General features: G+C 36.6%; 1 pseudogene; it reads right to left on the bottom strand.

The window, feature by feature from the left end:
- Positions 1 to 77: 77 nt before the first annotated feature.
- On the bottom strand, positions 78 to 15,215 carry LOC113079856 (integrin alpha-3-like; annotated as a pseudogene).
- Positions 15,216 to 19,074: the final 3,859 nt, after the last annotated feature.

The following is a 19,074-nucleotide window of genomic DNA, read 5'->3' as shown; positions in this document are numbered from 1 at the left end:
ATGATGCAGAAAAACAATCAGTGACAATCAAACATCTAAGCACTTACATCCAGATTAAGGGGTTTACAACGTTATTTTCAGGGACACAGAATGGCTTGGAGGTTCCCGTCCATCTGAATCTCTGACAGATAAAGCAGCCACTTCCGATTAGCTAAAGCATAAGGCCACTGAAAGACCACTTCCAGATACCCCAGATTTCCCAGAGGTTTTTCAGAAAGAGACACCTGCAGACAAAACAATAAACAAAACAATTACTTTGAGTAATTGCAAACTGATTGTGTCAAGAAAACTGATTATGCCTACTGACTTACGTAGTAAAGAACTTTAATTTATTTTTAAATTTTCACCTAGCACCACAGCTAGGACAAGAACAGGTATCACACATAGGGCACATTCACAATTAACAATGACCAAATTGCCAAACAATTTTACATTCTGGCAAAATGGTGCCTAGTTTGTGTGTAATTCATATTCTCATATATCTAACCTTTACATTTTTCGTACATTCTACTTATGCGTCAATGACGATTAAAGGACGATTGGGATCACCACCCAAAATGGAAATTCTGTCATTATTACTCACCCTCACGTAATTCCCATAAGACCTTTGTTCATCTTTGGAAAACAATATTTTTTTGATGAAATCTGAGAGTTGACTGACCCTCCATAGACAGCAATGAAACTGATGCATTTAAGGGTGTACTCACACTAGGCACGGTTGCCATGAACCGGCGGGCCGAGTACGATTGTCCCCCCTCACCACTCCCCCTCTGGCCTGCACTCACATATAGGGTTTCAGCATTCGTGCCGGAGCACGCTTACGTCATTATGGTGCGACGGTTTCGGGATAAACAGAAGAGCGGCGCTCTCTGAACACAATGGAGTGCATCGTTCTGTTTTCTTTGTGGATAATTTTGTGTTGTTTGGTCCACAGCCTGTTGTTAAAGGGGGGGTGAAATGCTATTTCATGCATCATACTGAGTTTTTTACGCTGTTAAAGAGTTGGATTCCCATGCTAAACATGGACAAAGTTCAAAAAAATTAAGTTGTACGTTTGAAGTAGTATTTCTGTTCCAAAAATACTCCTTCCGGTTTGTCACAAGTTTCGGAAAGTTTTTTTCAAGTATGGCTCTGTGTGACGTTAGATGGAGCGGAATTTCCTTATATGGTCCTAAGGGCGCGTCTGGCGGAAGAGCGCGCGCTCCCGTATAGCAGAGCAGAGAGAGGCTGTGCACAGACAATAACTCATCACAGCGAGAGCGTCGCGAAATGTCACAAAAGAAGTGTGTTTTTGGTTGCCAGGGCAAGACAACCCTGCACAGATTACCAAAAGAGAAACAGCATTAAGGGACCAGTGGATGGAGTTTATTTTTACAGAGCATCAACAGAGTTGTGCAAGTGTTTGTGTTTGTTCCCTGCATTTCGAAGATGCTTGTTTTACAAACAAGGCCCAGGTTGACGCTGGATTTGCACATCGTTTTATTTCTTAAGGATAATGCAGTCCCAACGAAAAGGGTCACGATCGTGTGTTGGAACCACAGGCGGTGAGTAAAACTGCTTCAAATACTCTCTGTGTTATTAACTTAGCTATCAGCGCGTAAGCACAATCAAGTAAACAACATGCGATGTTGTCATCAAACTGCACTTTCACATTGTACAAGCTTAAAAAAAAAAGAAGACGACAAACGTGGAACTTAGTCATTTCCAAAACCGCTAAGCAAATATATACAGTTTCAGTACATACCACATAGAGAAGCCTTTGCTGATGCTGCTCTTGTTAAATTTCAGCCCTCTGGATCTGTGTCACAGCTTCCAGACGCACTCAACACAAAAATCCTACTGGCGCTCCGTGATTCTTTAGCTCCGCCCACCACGTCAACGCCTCAAGGCGCTCGTGTTTTTTCCGGGAAAATCGGTACAGACTATCTTTCTCTTATGAATATAATAAAACTAAAGACTTTTTGAGTTATGAAGGATGCAGTACTACACTATAGGTACTCAAGATTTAACAGGATATTGAGTGAAAACAAGCATTTCACCCCCCCTTTAAACAGATGTGTCGCCTTAGTGGCGCGTAAATTTTCACGTAATCATGCTGCTCGTATGAGGATGTTTGCAATGTAAAAGGCTGAAGTGCAGCAAGGACTTTGCAGTTTTTAGTTTTTATGCGTTTTGCACCTCAGCCGTAGACCAAAGCGACCCTTTCCCTGCCATGTTGGTTTTGGGAACGTCGCAAAACCGTGATGCAAAGCGTCCTTTTCCGTGCTCCGGCACGATTCGGAGCACTCACACTAGTCAAACGAACCGCGCTTTGGTGGTCAAACGCACTCGGCACCGGTTCAAACTGGCAGTGTGAGTACACCCTTTCCGCTTGGAAGAGGTGGGCCAGGGCACGGTATTGTTTCTTTATGGTGTGGACAGACAAACTGTCCAACACTGGAGACTTGACACATCACAGCTAGTTAGAAATGTAGGCTGTAAAAAACATCTTACCCGTCAAGTTGAATTCCACTGGGCTTCCAATGTCACTGGTACTTTTCATGGCTGATTCTGCTTTCACTTTCCCACTGAATTCTGTGTTAAACTGGTTTGAAAGGCTACAAGAAAAATAGAAATGTTCTGATTAATTTTATTTGCAAAATGATTTGATTTTAATGTCAGACAAAAAAGAAAGCCAACAAGCCAACATACTGTTATGCTATTTAAACTTCTTCTTCTTCTTCTTCTTCTTTTTCTTATTATTTATTTTTCTGACAGAAATTCTGAACGCTACTCCTCCTAGGGCTTTAAAGCCACAAGCCCCAAACTCGGCAGACACCTGCGGGATAGAGCGGTGCTGGTTGCTATATCTTTTCAGACTGATCAGACTTAAAGTTTTTTTTTTATTAATTTTTAAATGTAAAAATACATTACCATAGACTTACATTATCTGAGAAAAATTGCGCCCCTAGTTGCAATACCCGAGATTAAGGGAAGAGTCGGGTTTCGTTTCACTTTTAAACCGGTTAAAAATACCAAGTAAATAATACAATTTCCCTCAAACTGACAAGCTAAACCAACATATCTGATTATTACAGGGGTCAGGGCTCATTAATAATTTATTTCCGGGCAGAGAGCAGTCAGAAAGATGAGAGAAGAATCAAGGCTGGTCAGCTCAGGTACTGTCTCCACGGAGCTCACAACAACAAGCGAATTCATTCTTATTTAAGACCTTTTAAAACGGCGATTGCACGCAATCCACACGTTAGAACACACCAAGAGCTAAAATCAGATGTTTCTGAAACGTTTAAAGTAATAACATGATATATTCGCGGCAGCGCAACTGCCCGCGAGCTCGCGATGTATTTCTCTGAACACTTGAAGAGAATTTACAGCCTGTCACATTAAAACACTGCAGCGAAACGGCACAAAACAATTAGAAGAATATATTATACACATGAAAATGAGTGTTTATATGTGATTGTGAGATTTTATCTGTCAGGCTGAACCTCACATCAATTGCTATCCATCGTCACAATGGTAAAGTCATTTATATATATTTTTTAAGAGCTTCTTAAAATAAATATTCCTGCGAATGCACACAATCCACCCATTAGAACACACTAAGAGAAAAATCCAGGGGTTTTTGAGCCGTGTATGTGTCCAAAATGCAATATTTGACATTGCGAAGGGAAAAAAAGTCACATGACAGCCGCATCCCTTAAGAAAATTAACCATGGTTTCACTACAAATAAAACCAAAAAACCATGGTTACTGTAGTTAAACCATGGTAACCACAAATTAACTATGGTTTTGCTATATTAACCATAGTTTAACCATGGTATTTGTAGTAAATCTGTGGTTTTACAAATGGCAGTCAATACGCCAAAAAACCATGGGTTACTACAGTTTTACTATAATAAAACCATGGTTATTTTTCGTAAGGGATTTCGGGGCGAGATCAGACAAATAAATAGGCTACACATTTCATTCACACTGACAAGCTAAACCAACATATGTTATTATTACCGGGTAAGATATCTCATTAATAAATTGTGTCTCTGACCAAAGAACAGAGAGAAAGACGAGAGAGAAATGATCATTTCATCAGCATTTTTTAAGAGCTTCCAAAAATAATATCACAGCCACCCATTAAAACACAAAAAGAGCAGAATTCAGGTGTTTTTGAGATGTTTATGTGTGCAAAATGAAATATAATTTGACAGCGTGATACAGCTTATGAATACTGGAAGGAAAAAAAGTCACGACAGCCTTTTAACTCTGGAGTCGATGTTTTGAGTCATATTCTCCTGATAACCCCGACAATTAATTAAATTACACTTTCAGTTTTAATCGTACAGATAAGAGCAATACATCAATCGAAACATAATAACAACAAAACTTTGTGCACTTATAAAATAAAGATAACAAACAAGGTGTGCTGTCTTCAACCTTGTCTGCGCTGATCTTCATTTACAAACACGTCATTAAAATGAACTGTAACTCCATGAATACTCAACGAAGAGACATGAGAGAAAAGCGTTGAGATTTAAAGCGTTAAATACGTGTTGTTTACTCGTGAAAAATCAGCGTGTATTTAACGTGTATTTCACGTTTTAAATACACGTTATATACACGTGAAGTACACCTTAAAAATCAGTTTGAAGAGGTCAATGTCATTGGCTGCTGAGGACTTGGGTCAAACCACTTCTGTGAGCTTAGACAGGCAACCACCATTTAACATGCTATAGATCAGCTTATTCAGCCTGATTATTTAGTCTTTTTTATTTTCTGTTTTGTATAGCCTATAGAAATAATATATTTAAGTTTCAGTTTTATGAAATATTTATTTTATAATAAATATGAATTAAAATTTTGTGGTGATAGTATAAAGTTTATAAAAGTTACAGTATTTTGTAATGAAACAGGACTTTTTGTTTAGCTCTTGACTCGCCGAAGTATACTATATATAGTGTCCCTTCTTTAATTTTTCAGTAATGTGTGATAACTTAAAATATGTTGTCAGTACTATTAAAATAAGATTACATTGAATGGTATTTAGGAGATTATGGTTTTTGCATGACTTATTTCGCATTCAACTAGACAACCCTGTCGTAGCTGTTATCATAGCCTAGGCTTTTTATTAAAAAAGAAAAAAGCAAGGGATCATGGAAAAAGACTGTTGCAGGTGTATTTTTTTATGGTATTATTATTTTATTTTTTTGCAGCGGGGCAACTCAAGAATGTTGGGCACACAAGTACTGTGGCTCTTTTGCCCCATGGCCAAGATGGCCAAGCCAACATCAAAGTTAGTTCACTAACTTTTAATTCTAGTTACATTCTGTAGCTTTGAAAAGCGGTAGAAAAAAGATCTGTTGAAATGCTCTAAGCCAAGGATAGAAATGGCACATAACTCACATAAAGAAGGGCTTTAGTTCGTACTCCACCATCAGTACTCTCGACAGGGGCCGTAGATCATTCTGATCGCTCCGCCTGAGAAATAGTAGATGAAATCATCAGCCAGAGTCCAAATCTGATTCATACTCTTTGAACAAACCTCTTTTACAGACAATTGTTCTTTCCTATGCATATAAGCCATATGCTAGCGGTTAAATCTGCAGATCTGCATTCAGTGAATCACTGAATGCTTTTGACCCTGTTTTAATGAACTGGATTTCTTCCTGTGGGTGGGTTAATGATATTATTTCTATATACAGTTCTGCTCAACTTTACCTTCTCCTTACAGAATTGTGTTCCTGTAGCTCAATTGATAGAGCATTGCGCTATCAAGTGCAAGGTTGGGGGTTCGATTCCCCGGGAACACATGATATGTAAAAATTGATAGCCTGAATGCACTATAAGTCACTTTGGATAAAAGCATCTGCTAAATGCATAAATTTAGAATTTGCCAGATGTTTATGTTTAAAAAGAAAAAAAAGAAACTTGAAAAATAAGACAGATTTGTATATAGTAGTTCCCAGAAGCTATATTTAATATAGTGACTGAAATTACACAGACTTATACAAATACAAGCTACATATAATGTTAAGAAAAAGGACATGTAAACCTTTGAACACCATAATTCAAGTGATTTTTTTGTATTTTGTATAATATATAAATACATTTTATTTAGCTTCTTTAGGGAATAGATTATCGAATAAGGTAACATTTCATTAGATTTTCTCTCTGTAATTTAAAAATGCTAATCATCTTAGAGATCCTGCACAGGTTATGTAACCGTCTGCACATAATATTTTCTCTTCAGGATTCTGTGTCTTTAGAAGAGATATTGATTTTTTGCACAGCATCTCTCCCCAAACGTTCAGTCTATTTATGAATCTGAAGAAAATCATGGAGATTTCTCATACGTTGAGAGCCGCAGTTCAGTCTGAATCTCCTGCATGCCTATTGTGATTCCTGTCGTTTCAAAGATGATCTCAAACTCCACCTGTGAATGACAGAAGTACCCACGAAAAATAAAGACATCCATCTTCAGATTCATTACATCTGCTTCTACAAATGCACTTCATTGCAACGCTGTTAATTAAATTCACCTCTTATTATTACATCCTGTATCCAATAAATAACCCTGAAGTCTCCCATTTAATATGGTTGTTGCAGTATGTCTGGTGTTAAATCCCAGGGTAAGTGTGCTTAAAACCTATGAATGTCAAGTCACTGATACCAATGAAGACTTACGCTCTGATGACTTTTGAAGGGGTCCCCCAGTGTACACAGAACCGCCCCATCAGACGGTTCACATATCAAGATCTACAAGAAACAAAAACAAGAACCAAACAAATTCAGTTTGCAGTATAAATTTACTTATGTACAAAATGTTGGGGTTTTCTAAGAAGTTCCTGAAAGTTCCTTATGCTCACAAAGGCTAGATATATTTTTATACTGTAAAACCAGCAATAATGTGAAATCATTTAAATCTAATGTAACTGTTTTTATTTTCATTTATTTTAGTATATTGTAATTTATTTAAATGATGATAAAGCTTTTATTATTATTATTTTATTTTTTAGCATCATTACTTCAGTCTTCAGTGTGCACATGATCTTTTAGAAATCACCCTAATATGCTGATTTGCTGCTCAATTTTTAAAATCATCAATGTTGAAAACAGTTGTGCTGATTAATATTGTGACGAGTGGGGCAGGGCCGAGAGATGTGGGAACGAGCGAGGCCGGTAGAGTGATTGGAGATGAGCTACACCTGCGACCCACCACCGGTCTCGAGTCCCACGTAGGAGATAGAAGGATATAAAACTGGAGCGACGACCATGAAGGACGAGAGAGGACCAGGCCTGGGATTTTAGTTTATGTTTTGCTTTTTATTTATGCGCACCAGTCGTCCGTGAGGGGCTGGTGCGCTGTTTTATGTTTATTTTTGTCATTAAAGTTTCATTTTGATCACCTTCTTACCGATGATTATGGAGTTTTAATATTATTACAAATATTTTTGTGGAATCCGTGATACATTTTTTTTCAGGATTCTTTATTGAATAAAAAGTTCAACAGAACAGAATTTATTTGAAACAGAAATAGAAATATTCTGTAACATACAAATGTTACTTTTGATCAATTTAATGCAACCTTGTTGCACATCCATTAAATGAAATAAGCAATTTGTATGTAAGGAACACTTGTTGTAAATGTCTAAACTGATAACAGCAGTATCCTAAATAAATCCTAAATAGCCTCTTCACAAAATTCTGATTTGTTTAGTATACACTGCAAAAAGGAAAAAAAGGGTACAGTTGTTGCTTCAAGGAGCTATAATACAACTTTTGCCTATACAGAAACAAAAGATTAAGACTGCATATGCTTTGTTTTATGATTATATTAATTTATGAGAAACATTACCAGACATTATAAATTTAGGGTCTAGATCTGAGTCGTGGTCTGCTAATTGGTCATCTTTGATATAGACTATTACCTGAGAAACTGTCATGGACTGAACCGCAGAAGGAACTAAGATGACATTTCTGAGGACATCTATTGATCTTACCTTGGGGTTTACGCTGGAGAAGCTGAGCGAGGTGGGAAAGGTGACATTTAGAAAAGCATTGTAAGCATCTTCTGCTATCCTGTCCTGTGATGGGACATTGGACACATTCACCATCAACTTCAGCTTCTTCACATCAGTAGTGTAAAGGAAGATCTGCTGGCCATTCCTCCTGTAGAAACACATATTAGTAGTCCACATCACATCTATCACCATTTCCATTCAAGTCCAGTCCAGGTGATTGGATCATTGCTGAGGGTTCATGAGCAAAAATGGGTCATACTTGAAAGGACCTAAGAATTAAATTTGGTTAGATTCTTCCTTCGTAGCATGATGGGAAATATTCAATTAAAAATGTCTGCACTATTCAGTCATCTTTCCCTTTCACATGAAGAACGCTAGTGAGCTTACGTGGGAAACGGTGTGTTCTGCTCATCTGTGAATGCAGCCGTCATCTGAAGGTTGCTCTCACATTTGTTATCTGATCCACAGGCTTTCTGAATGTGAATCTAAAGAACGAGATGACATTGGTGCAAAAGAAGCGAGAATGTGAGTATGTTCTGAAGGGCAATGAAAACATAATTTGTGTTTGAGCGAGCATAATGTGCCGTCAAATGTACCTCAGCTCTTTTAGGTTGAGCATCTTTCTGGCTGATCACAGGAAAGGCATTGATGTCTTCTAGTTTCTGCCCGCTGGAGGGTACAGGCTCCACCAAAGACACGCTCAGCAAGAAAACTATCGGAGCAACCTTGTCTTGGATCGTCTTGGACTGTGAATACAATTAGCACAATCTGATCACAACCCAAATAACCCACTTAATAAATATGAGTCTTTCAGTCATAAAGAATAAAATGGCAATTGAAAGAATGGTCTTGTGTCTTACCACTAGCTTGAGTTTCAGAGAACGACAAACTTCAGAAGCAGCAACAGACATTTCGCCAGTGTGTTTGGAAACTTTGTCGTCAAGGAATTGAACACGAGGGCTCCGAGACGATTGCTGATCGGCTTCCACTGTATATTGAAAGGCTGAGGAAACAACAGTATAATATCTAGAGAGTTTGTCTTTATATTTAGGATAATAAACGGAGATGCAGGACTTACTAATACTCTTCTGGGAACTGGCACTGGCAGTGCTGAATGTGTAGGACAAACAGACCTTTGCTTCAATACTGCATGAGGAAAACAAAGCAGAATTGACAGATTTTGACATTACAAAAGATTTTCAAATAAATATTCAGTATTACGATTAAAACTGTTGCGATTCAATTATGAAAACTAAAGATTTCAGCATTAAATTTAGATCTACTTTAATTATGCCAATGGTTTTTATTTACAGCCAGATTTTTTTGGACATGCAGTGATTAGTTTTTAAATTAGTCTATAAACAGTCAGTGTTGTCAACTGGTCCTATTGAGAGAGTCTGATCCATCTCGGATCCATCCATATTTTACATTTTGGGAAATAACTGACAGTTATTATATCATGAAAGTTGGAGTAAGATGTTGAAGGATTCATTACCAGTCATCACAATCCTCTGGTTTGATAACCTCCGGTGTCACAGTGAGATAACTATTCAGGTGAATCACAGGACGTGCTCTTATAAGACCGAAATGAAAGAAAACAGAGTGAAATAAAGCTTTGCAGGTCTACAAAAAAGTACAATAATTTACAACTGTGATATAATAACTGTTTTATTAGTTTGTCTTGTACCTTGATGCTATACAACTAAAATAACTAAAACATTAAAATATTGTGACACATTCAAATAACCTTAGCAAGACCACGCGGTCATCTAATGATCCAACCGCTATGTCTGGGTAACTGTTCCCGTCCACATCCACACCACCACTGATGGAATAACCAAACGTGTGGAACCCACCACCGGGGATGTCTTTTCCATCAATGACCTGAGGAATTAATATCAGAGCAATGAACTGACTATCTACAAAACAATCATACAAACTGACAGTCACATAATCAGTATTAACCTCTAATAGTGTAAAACCAAACTTACACTGCAGTTTGTTTCAGTTTGAGGTAAGTGTTATTTTTTTAAAGGATTTAATATTTTTATTATTTTTATTTGAATACTTTTAATGCAAGGATGCATTGAAATGATTACATTTACAGTATAATGTTAAATGTTAAAATTGTATTTTCATTATTTTAACTGAATCATTCCTCCATCTTGAGAAAACCTCTTTAAAAGTAACAGCTCAAAAACATGGTGCATTACAAATCTCAAGCTGGTCGTGATGAAATGCTTATTAAATGGTTATTGGATGCTTATTATGATTATTAGAGTAATCTGCAGGCAGCGAAGACAAGATGTGTTTTTCTTTGAGTCTAATCAATGAGACTTCAGCAAGAACCCCATTTATTCATTCATTACTCACTTTTATTGATTTATTCATTCACATAAAGAGTTTCATTTTCTGCTTGAGAAAAAAATAACTTCTTAAGACTTTTAAGTGCTGCACTTAATTATTTTTAGTAATTGTACATCTTAACACACTAAATGCTTCTTTATATTTCCATCTCACCTGACTAGGTGTTTGGGAAATACCCAGTTTGCTGCCCATCCATATCGATACTCTGCCTGTACTATGATATGGAGCACCAACAGCAAAATCTGTAAAAGAACAGAGGATTGAGAAACGATCACTGGCAAAATACCTCTCAGTAATGCCACAGGAAGGCAGCAGAGTAAAATATCCTTGACTGTTAACGCGCTGCTCAGATGAAGTGTTGCACACAAAAGCTAATTTTGCATATAGCCACAAATAACTACATGCATGTTATATTGTACAGAGTGCAAGCAAATAAACCCACAAACCTACCTTGAAAGTCATCCTGGTTAACATCACCAATAGCAACAACAGCCATGCCGAAAGCTGAGTCCTTAGGCCCAGTGAGCACCACGTCAGCTTTGTTAGTAAAGGAGCCGCCCTGGTTCATATAGACATACACTGCCCCCCCTTTTCCATCGTTTCTCCGGTCGAAATAGAAAGGGGCTCCAACAATCAGATCCTTCCAACTACATGGATAATAATGAAGACAAGTTAAATCTCCACCTTATAAGTGACCTCTAGTTGAGGGGAAACAAAAAGCCAAGAATTGTCTTTACCCATCATTGTTAAGGTCAACAATAGCAATGCTGCTGCCAAAATAGGACCCAACTTGTTCTCCCGTGACAGTGGCTTTTATTTTGACTTCTCCTTCAGGAGACTCTTTATGAACTTCACCCATCATCACAGATCCTCTGGCCTCATCTCTTGGAGCTCCTGTTACCACTGTTATTTTGTCTTTGCTCAACACACCTTGACCCACAGCTATAGAGTAACCTGAAGAGCAATCAGTCAACAATGACCCAGAGCAATTTCCTATGTCTACATATTGACATAGTTAACAAAGGAAATGTAATATTAATTAATTAATTAAAAATAATTGTGTGTTTCGGGAAAAAGGTAAAACACAGGAATTCGTTATGTAAATTGGATAAAGGTCAGTCAACTGCTGACAACAAATGCTTTTAAATAAGAAAGCAACATGAATAGTACAACTGCATATAAATTAGGGCTGTCAATTAATTGTGAAATTTAATTGTCCAAAATAAAACTATGTGATTACATATGTGTGCGTATTGTTTCTTTTTATATACATATATAAATACACATACATATATATATATGTGTGTGTGTGTTTGTATATATATATACATATACATATATATATATATATATATATATATAGACCGATATGGATATTCACATTATGTAAGTTTTATATAATATATCATATAAGTATAAATATATTAGAGCTGTCAGTTTACCACATTAATTCAACTTATTAGTTTAGGAAAAATAATGTGATTAAAATATCCCAACACAGTTCAGCCCGTTCTCATGAAAATACAAACAGAAAATCGTGATACTGATACGCAGAAATGGACTTTGACATGATACGCACGTGTTTGACATGAATATAATACGCAATTTGACGGCCTGGATAAACAAGTCAAGTCATGTCACCTTTATTTATATAGTGCTTTAAACAAATACATTGCGTCAAAGCAACTGAACAACATTCAATAGGAAAACAGTGTGTCAATAATGTTAAATGACAGTTAAAGGCAGTTCTGGGTAACTGAAAAATTGGTAAACCTCACCTCACAATCCTAATCCTACCCACTGTGTATCATATGCATTTCAAAGTCCATTTCTACATTTAAATAGTACATAAAATCGAAAAATAAACTTGTACTATTGATAAGCACTTTCATGAGATTGGGTAGTGCACTTAATGCACCTGCCCCGCCCCGCCCGTCCCGCCCCCAGACCTGTACATCAACTTACATTTCATACAATAAATGTCAGTTATTGTCTCATATTTATATTATATGATAATTCTTATTCATAATTCTTATTCTTATTTATTAAGTCATTTATCGTCGCCTACTGGCAGTTTTAATTTATTATTTAATTTTCAAATTTAGTTTCATTTGATAATTTATATATATATATATATATATATATATATATATATATATATATATATATATATATTTATATATATATATATATATATATATTTTTTTTTTTTTAAACAAAAATCTGTATGAATAAAAAACTATTTTTCATTATTTATATTTCATGCTTTTCTCATGTAACACAATAATGGCTTTAAATTATCTTTTGTGGCTAATTTCTCAGTCAGATTGGATTTGGATTTGGCTGAGTAATTAATTAGATAAAAATAATTTATCGATTGACAGCCCTAAAACATATATTACATATATATCATAAATACATGTATGTGTGTGTTTTACATATACATATAAATATATATGGTACACACAATTATATTACATATTTTGGCTGAGATGAATCGTGATAAATTGATTTGACAGCCCTGAACTAATAACCTTTTGATTGTTGCTGTTGTTTTGAAAACTGAGTAAATGGCAGAGAATCCAGAAAGCAAAGTTGTAGCACTGCCTCACCAATGTAAATATTCCCTCTTTTCAAGTCCAGAATCTTGCTCTTAACGTCATCATAATTATCTGCAGGGTTATGCCACTGTGAAAATGTGTTTCCTGCAAAATATTGAAAATGATTAGAGGGGAATTTAACATCATTCTTGCATGTAGAAACAAAATGATTACAAGTAAATAAATTCGCCTCACCTTGCCAGTTGAAGCATCCAGGTGCACCCAGGAAGATCTCGGTCTGAGTGATGGCAGCAGACATCCCAGCAAGACACATGCCTTCCCTCTCATGATATCTCTGGGGTCACACACCTCCATGTTTGACTGCCACTGATAGTCTGCCTGGTTATATTTTAAATCATTTCCACGAACATAGCACTTCCCAATCATCCGAAGGTTGGTTGACATTTTTCGTATATAACGATGGCCACAGGCCTAGTAAATAGAGCGATGAATACTATGTTAAGATGGTAGGAGGAATGCTTTTTGTGCATGGATTTTTCATAGACTCAACATAAGAGAGGTCATTATGATAAACTCACCAGGACACGTCCCCCTGGTTGACTCTGACTGGCTAACGACACACCTAGCCACATCCCATCCATCACATCATTTGCAGGGTTTGGTATGTTATCAGGATCTGCATAAAACAAAGGAAAATACAGACATGTGGGACACAACAACAACAAAAAAACCAAATTAAAAGCAAATATAAGTCTGATTTGAATGGTATTATTACTAATATTATTTATAGTTGTAAGGCATGTATTACTATCTATATAATTATAATAATAATACATATTATGGTATTATATTATTATAAATTACATATTTCTTAATATTTTAAATATTATTATGATTATTTTTTATACTATATTATTATTAATATTATTTTATAAAGGGAGGAAATAAAGGCATGTAATTCACAAATATCAATAGATAGATAAATGAAAAACATTTACCATTCATTTACTTATTTAATTTATTTATTTTTCTTTAATAAATTTCATAGATTTAATAATTTTTGAATTCATATTTTTTTGTTTACTTTCTATTTTTCATACATTTCTTAAAATTATATAAATGTAATATAACTCACCCTTTATGAAATATATAAAAGTAAATATATTTTCTCATATGTTTGTCATAACAACAACAACAATAGTATTTATATATACTCTAAAAAGTGAAGCCCCCCCCCACCTGCCCCCCAAAAAAACGCATGGCTTGTATGAATGTCAGGAAAGTTACCCGAGCTGAGAAGGTTCAGTCTTTTGCAGTCTTTGGGGTCTGTGGTGATTGGGCAGGCAAACACATCTCCAGTCTCATTGGCTGACATTTGCGACTCTGCTTTCTCCTTTGGTGCTCCTACAAGAAGTCTGAAACATGTGTAAACTTTGATTGAGATCAAGTCTGTCTTGAGACAAAAAAAAAGCATAAGGCCAAAATGCACAGCCAGTCTTGTGCCAAGTATTGCTCATATTTTAACCTTATCTTCAGAATTTATTGGACACTGTGTACATGTAATGTGAAAACCCTTGTGCAACTCCTGCCACGTGTGTGGGCTTGTGAATTTGTTTGGACTGGAAGGACTTGTCAGAACCCATTACTTCCAGGACCCAGTTAAACAAGGTACAGACAACATTGTTTAAAAAGCAACATGATTTTATCTATCTGCAGAACCCTGCTGGTAAAAGAGATAACATAAAGCATCTAAAAACCACAAGAGATAGCGATCACATTTACTCAAGTGTTCACTTTCAGACATTACGGTGAATGGATTTGCGCCATATGCTCTCATGTGTTTCTCTTCCTCTCTTTCCACAGGCAAGCTATTATGATACATACATTCTTTATCCCTTTCAGGGAAAAATTGCTTACTCAAGCTCCACCTATGTAACCGATTTGATTTTGATCATAAAAATGAGGCAGCCGTAAAGATAAGAGTCAGGCCTAACATACCTACAATCAGGCACAGATGAACAGATGTAATCCTCAAGAGCCATTGAGGAAGGTGAGCAGAATTAAAGCGGCATTTCATTAAACCCTAAATCACAAAATCAATGGATTTTATTTCAATATTTGTGAGAGCAACGAACAGATATAATAATGACTAAAGCGGTGCTGCCCTGCAAGCTCGATTTCATTAATGTTTCATGATTTTTGGAGATGCGCTCCCTAGTTGCTATTTTATCTACCTTGCAGCCCCGAGGCCCTCATAAATATTCCACTCCATGAGGGATGAGAATCTCATCAGATCATGACTCGTGTCTAACAGGATTATGAAATGGGGCTTCAGTGGGCGATGCGGTCATTTCATCTTCTTTAAAATTCTGTTTGGTGAATTTCAACAGGAATGTATTATGTCTGACAGTCTAATCATCACAGATTTCGATCCCTTCCCAGAGAACTTGGGTATGAGTAATATATTTGCCACAGTGGGGTGGTATTTTTTTTTATTTTTATATTTAGTGCCAGAGCACTAATGCAGAGACAGTTAGAAGTAAGCCATTTGTAATGCTGAGCTCACACAGATTTTAGCCTGACTTCCACTCACCGACAGGTTTTGCATATGGCTGGGGTAAACGATTATTTTTTAAACGATTAATCTAGCGATTATTTTTCGATGCATCGATTAATCTAAACGATTAATTTTTCAGACCGATTCGATTTCGATTATCTCCCCATTAACTGACTACTAACAATTTATACATGTTGATTTACATATCTGAATGAAAAAAACATGAATTCCCTTAACATTGCAATATATGTTTATTGCTCTTAAAATTACAAAATAAAAGACTGACTAAGAATGCATTACTTTGCACTTGTATAGAGATAGCATTCAATAAAACCTTGAAGCCTTGAAAACACATAGCTTACTGAAACAAGTTTACTGAACACATAGGGCCTAGCTTACTGAAAAAAGTTCTTCTTTCAGATGAAAATAACAACAACTTGATGTCTAGCATTCAATAAAAAAGGTCACCCAAAATACTTGTTTAGAGCAATTGAAAGAATACAGTAACCAATGTAAACTTGAAGGGCTTTAAGCTAATACAGAGAGTGCTTTTCCCCCCCAAAAAAAAAAAAAAAAATTAACAGTGGGAGCCAGCAGCCTGTCATGGAGAAAAAAAATCTCTGAATGCTCCACGTGAAACTTTGGCGTTCCGCCCTTTTTCTATCATGTCTAATGATTTTGGTTAATATGCACGAGGGGGAGAGAGAGAGAGAGAGAGAGAGAGAGAGAGAGCAAGACAGCGCTCGTGTAGTTTGAAGACTGTGAGTGCGCGAGAAACTTTTGGTGTTTCGCCCTTTTTCTATCGTTTTCATTGATTTTGATTAATATGCACAAGGGAGAGAGAGAGCAATAAGTGCTCGTGTTGTTTGAAGACTGTTCAAGACTGTTGCGGGCAGCCGGGGCTCTCTCTCGTACGCGCCCTGTCAGCGCGCAGCAGTCATTCTATTCTACATCACTCACCGATCAATAAGGCTTTGACAGCCCGCCAAAAAAAAAAGATCAATGCAGAAAACCCCCCTGGATTGGTTATATAACGTTGGACAGAATGTTGATCCGGCCATCGCGTATATTCAGCACACACAAGGTAAACGTTTTGCAAACGAAAAAAAACAGGTTGACGAATCTATGCGCATATTTTGCGTCTACGTATTTTTCATCGATGACCTCTACACGTTGTCCCCAGCCCTTTTGCAAAATCGCTGTGTGAAATGAGTTCAGACTGAAAAATACATCGACGATGACCTAAAGCCTATGAGAGAGCGAGACACGGGGCAGCCAGAAGTTCTGAGAGGAGTTATATGAAACATTATATGAAACAGAGGCAGTTCATGATCCCTTTAAGAAAATGGTAAAATAAAAAAAGTAAAGAATTGTGAGAAAATACACTGCATGTCAGATCTGTTCAGAAGAGGCAGCTCTTAAAGTCATAGGAGCCAAAATAACCTAACAAACCAGCTAATGTGATGTCTCTTAACCAAAGAACAAAAGAAAACAAGGGAATCAGTAACTTTTGTAGCTTTAAGGATTCATTTATATTTAATTTTCGAATTTACTGTTCACAATACATTATTATTTTTTTTATCAACTTACAGCACTCATTTCAACTTTTTTTGTCCATTTAGTGAAAGTCAGTGGGGTCTGTTTGGTTCCATTAAATTGACATGAAAATATATTTTAGAAAAAACAAAGTCATAGAGGATTTGAATGACATGGGTTTGAGTAATAATGTTTATTTTGGGTGAAAATCTCAACTGCATGCCTGTCATATAAACACAAATGCTACAGGTTAACATTTTTACTAAAATAAACTGGCCCAAGTGAACAACAAAGCACATTCTGAGGATTCCTTTGTGCTCGGAGTGACAACACTCCTTCCATTGCTGATGTTTCTCGTTTCTGTACTTGTTCATATGCATCACACACACATTGTGGTGAGGTAGACTGTGATGAGTCAATGGAGGGAGAGAGAGGGGGAAGACAAGGAGGGACAACGAAAGACATAAGGTGATGTGAAAGACGTCCCTCCCTCTCCCAATGATCGTGCCCCTCAAACCACCATCACTAACAAACAGTCATGTGACTCCAAATGTGCTTTCAGCAAGGACAAGACAGGATATGAGAAAGTCAAGAGAAGGTGAATGAACAAGAAGAATGTCAGACTCTTTCTTGTTGCTGCATGTCCACCACCTTTTACGGGGGCTGTTGCTCATTTTATATGCAAAAAGGGCCTTTACTTCTGCTTAAGTCTTAAAGGTGCGGAAGCAACAAAATGATCTATTTGATTCTAAGCAGAAGTGAGAGGGTGCTCATTAAAATAGTGATTGAAGACCAAATTATAATATGTGTGGTGCAAAAAAAAAAAAGTGTGATTATCTTTATAAATAGACAACATGGTATAAGTCTGACTTCTAACATAGAACATCTGCAGAGAAGTGTAATTTGTTTGTATAGAGAATCATACTTCCAGTGCATTACACCTGAGCTTGTTTATGCTTAAACAGTCACATGACAAGGATTTTACCACTACAATTATCTTCAGGTCTGGTGGTGAGCGGCACATACCTCAGGCAAGTTTATGAACCACAAGCTGGTTGGGGCTTCGCATTCACTGGTGCTTCATTTCATCAAAGCTGCTCTGTTTGAGAGCCTATGACTCAACCCGAATAGATTAATTTAATCTTTTCCACAGCATTAGTCTTCATTTTGCTTTTCAGTCAGATGGAAACATCCTGCAGCATGTTTGAACTGCAAATCACACTGAGATTTCACTTTTTTTTATTTCCTGGTCTAATGAATCTTTTGAACATATATACACTGACATTTGCCATTTTCCTTAAGAAGTTTAGAAGCTGGAATACTTTAATAGAAGGACTCTTTTAGTTTTTAAAAACCTTTCCTGCCCTATTTAAACCTCTTTTTGATTCACATGATGATTGTGAACGTTTTTGACTTAGTTAAAAAACAGCTATATGTCAGATCACAGGGTTCACCACTTCCTATAACCTGCTGAAGAAGGTGTGTTTATCAGCTTCGACTGTTTCACTGAATTCATATCAGTTCCAGAGTTCACATGTTGCACCTTTGTTTGATATGTGTGCCACCAAGCTGTTCTAAAGGCCAGAACTTTCACTAAATAGTCCTTATAGAAAAAGTTCAGGCAGGTGAAATTCAGGTACCTCAACTCCCACATTGCTATGAATGGGAAAGCAACCAAAACAGAATCAGCAGTATGCTGCACAATAAATAACATGCCTAGAGAGCTCATTACACCTTCAAGTGAGTGGGTGAGCAGAGATCATCATATTGAGGCATTATATTTGTTTCAAAACTTCATGAAGTCAACTAAGACACCTTCTCTAGGTAGCACTGCATGTCCTTTGTAGAGAAGTCGGTAAAATAATGCACTGCACTCAGTGCAAAAAACAAATCCATCATGGTGGATAAGAAAAAAAATGCAACAAACAAAACTGAAAAACATCAATAATAACAGTTGAGTCTCATTGAAATTGATTATTTTGCCCCAAAATTTAAATGTGTGTGATATGTATTAGTATTTGACTCTTAGTTTAGCAAA

This window comes from Carassius auratus, unplaced genomic scaffold (genome assembly GCF_003368295.1).
Source record: "Carassius auratus strain Wakin unplaced genomic scaffold, ASM336829v1 scaf_tig00029562, whole genome shotgun sequence".
NCBI lineage: Eukaryota > Metazoa > Chordata > Actinopteri > Cypriniformes > Cyprinidae > Carassius > Carassius auratus.
The sequence above is the reverse complement of the archived record's forward strand: the minus strand, read 5'-3'. Positions and strand labels throughout refer to the sequence as shown.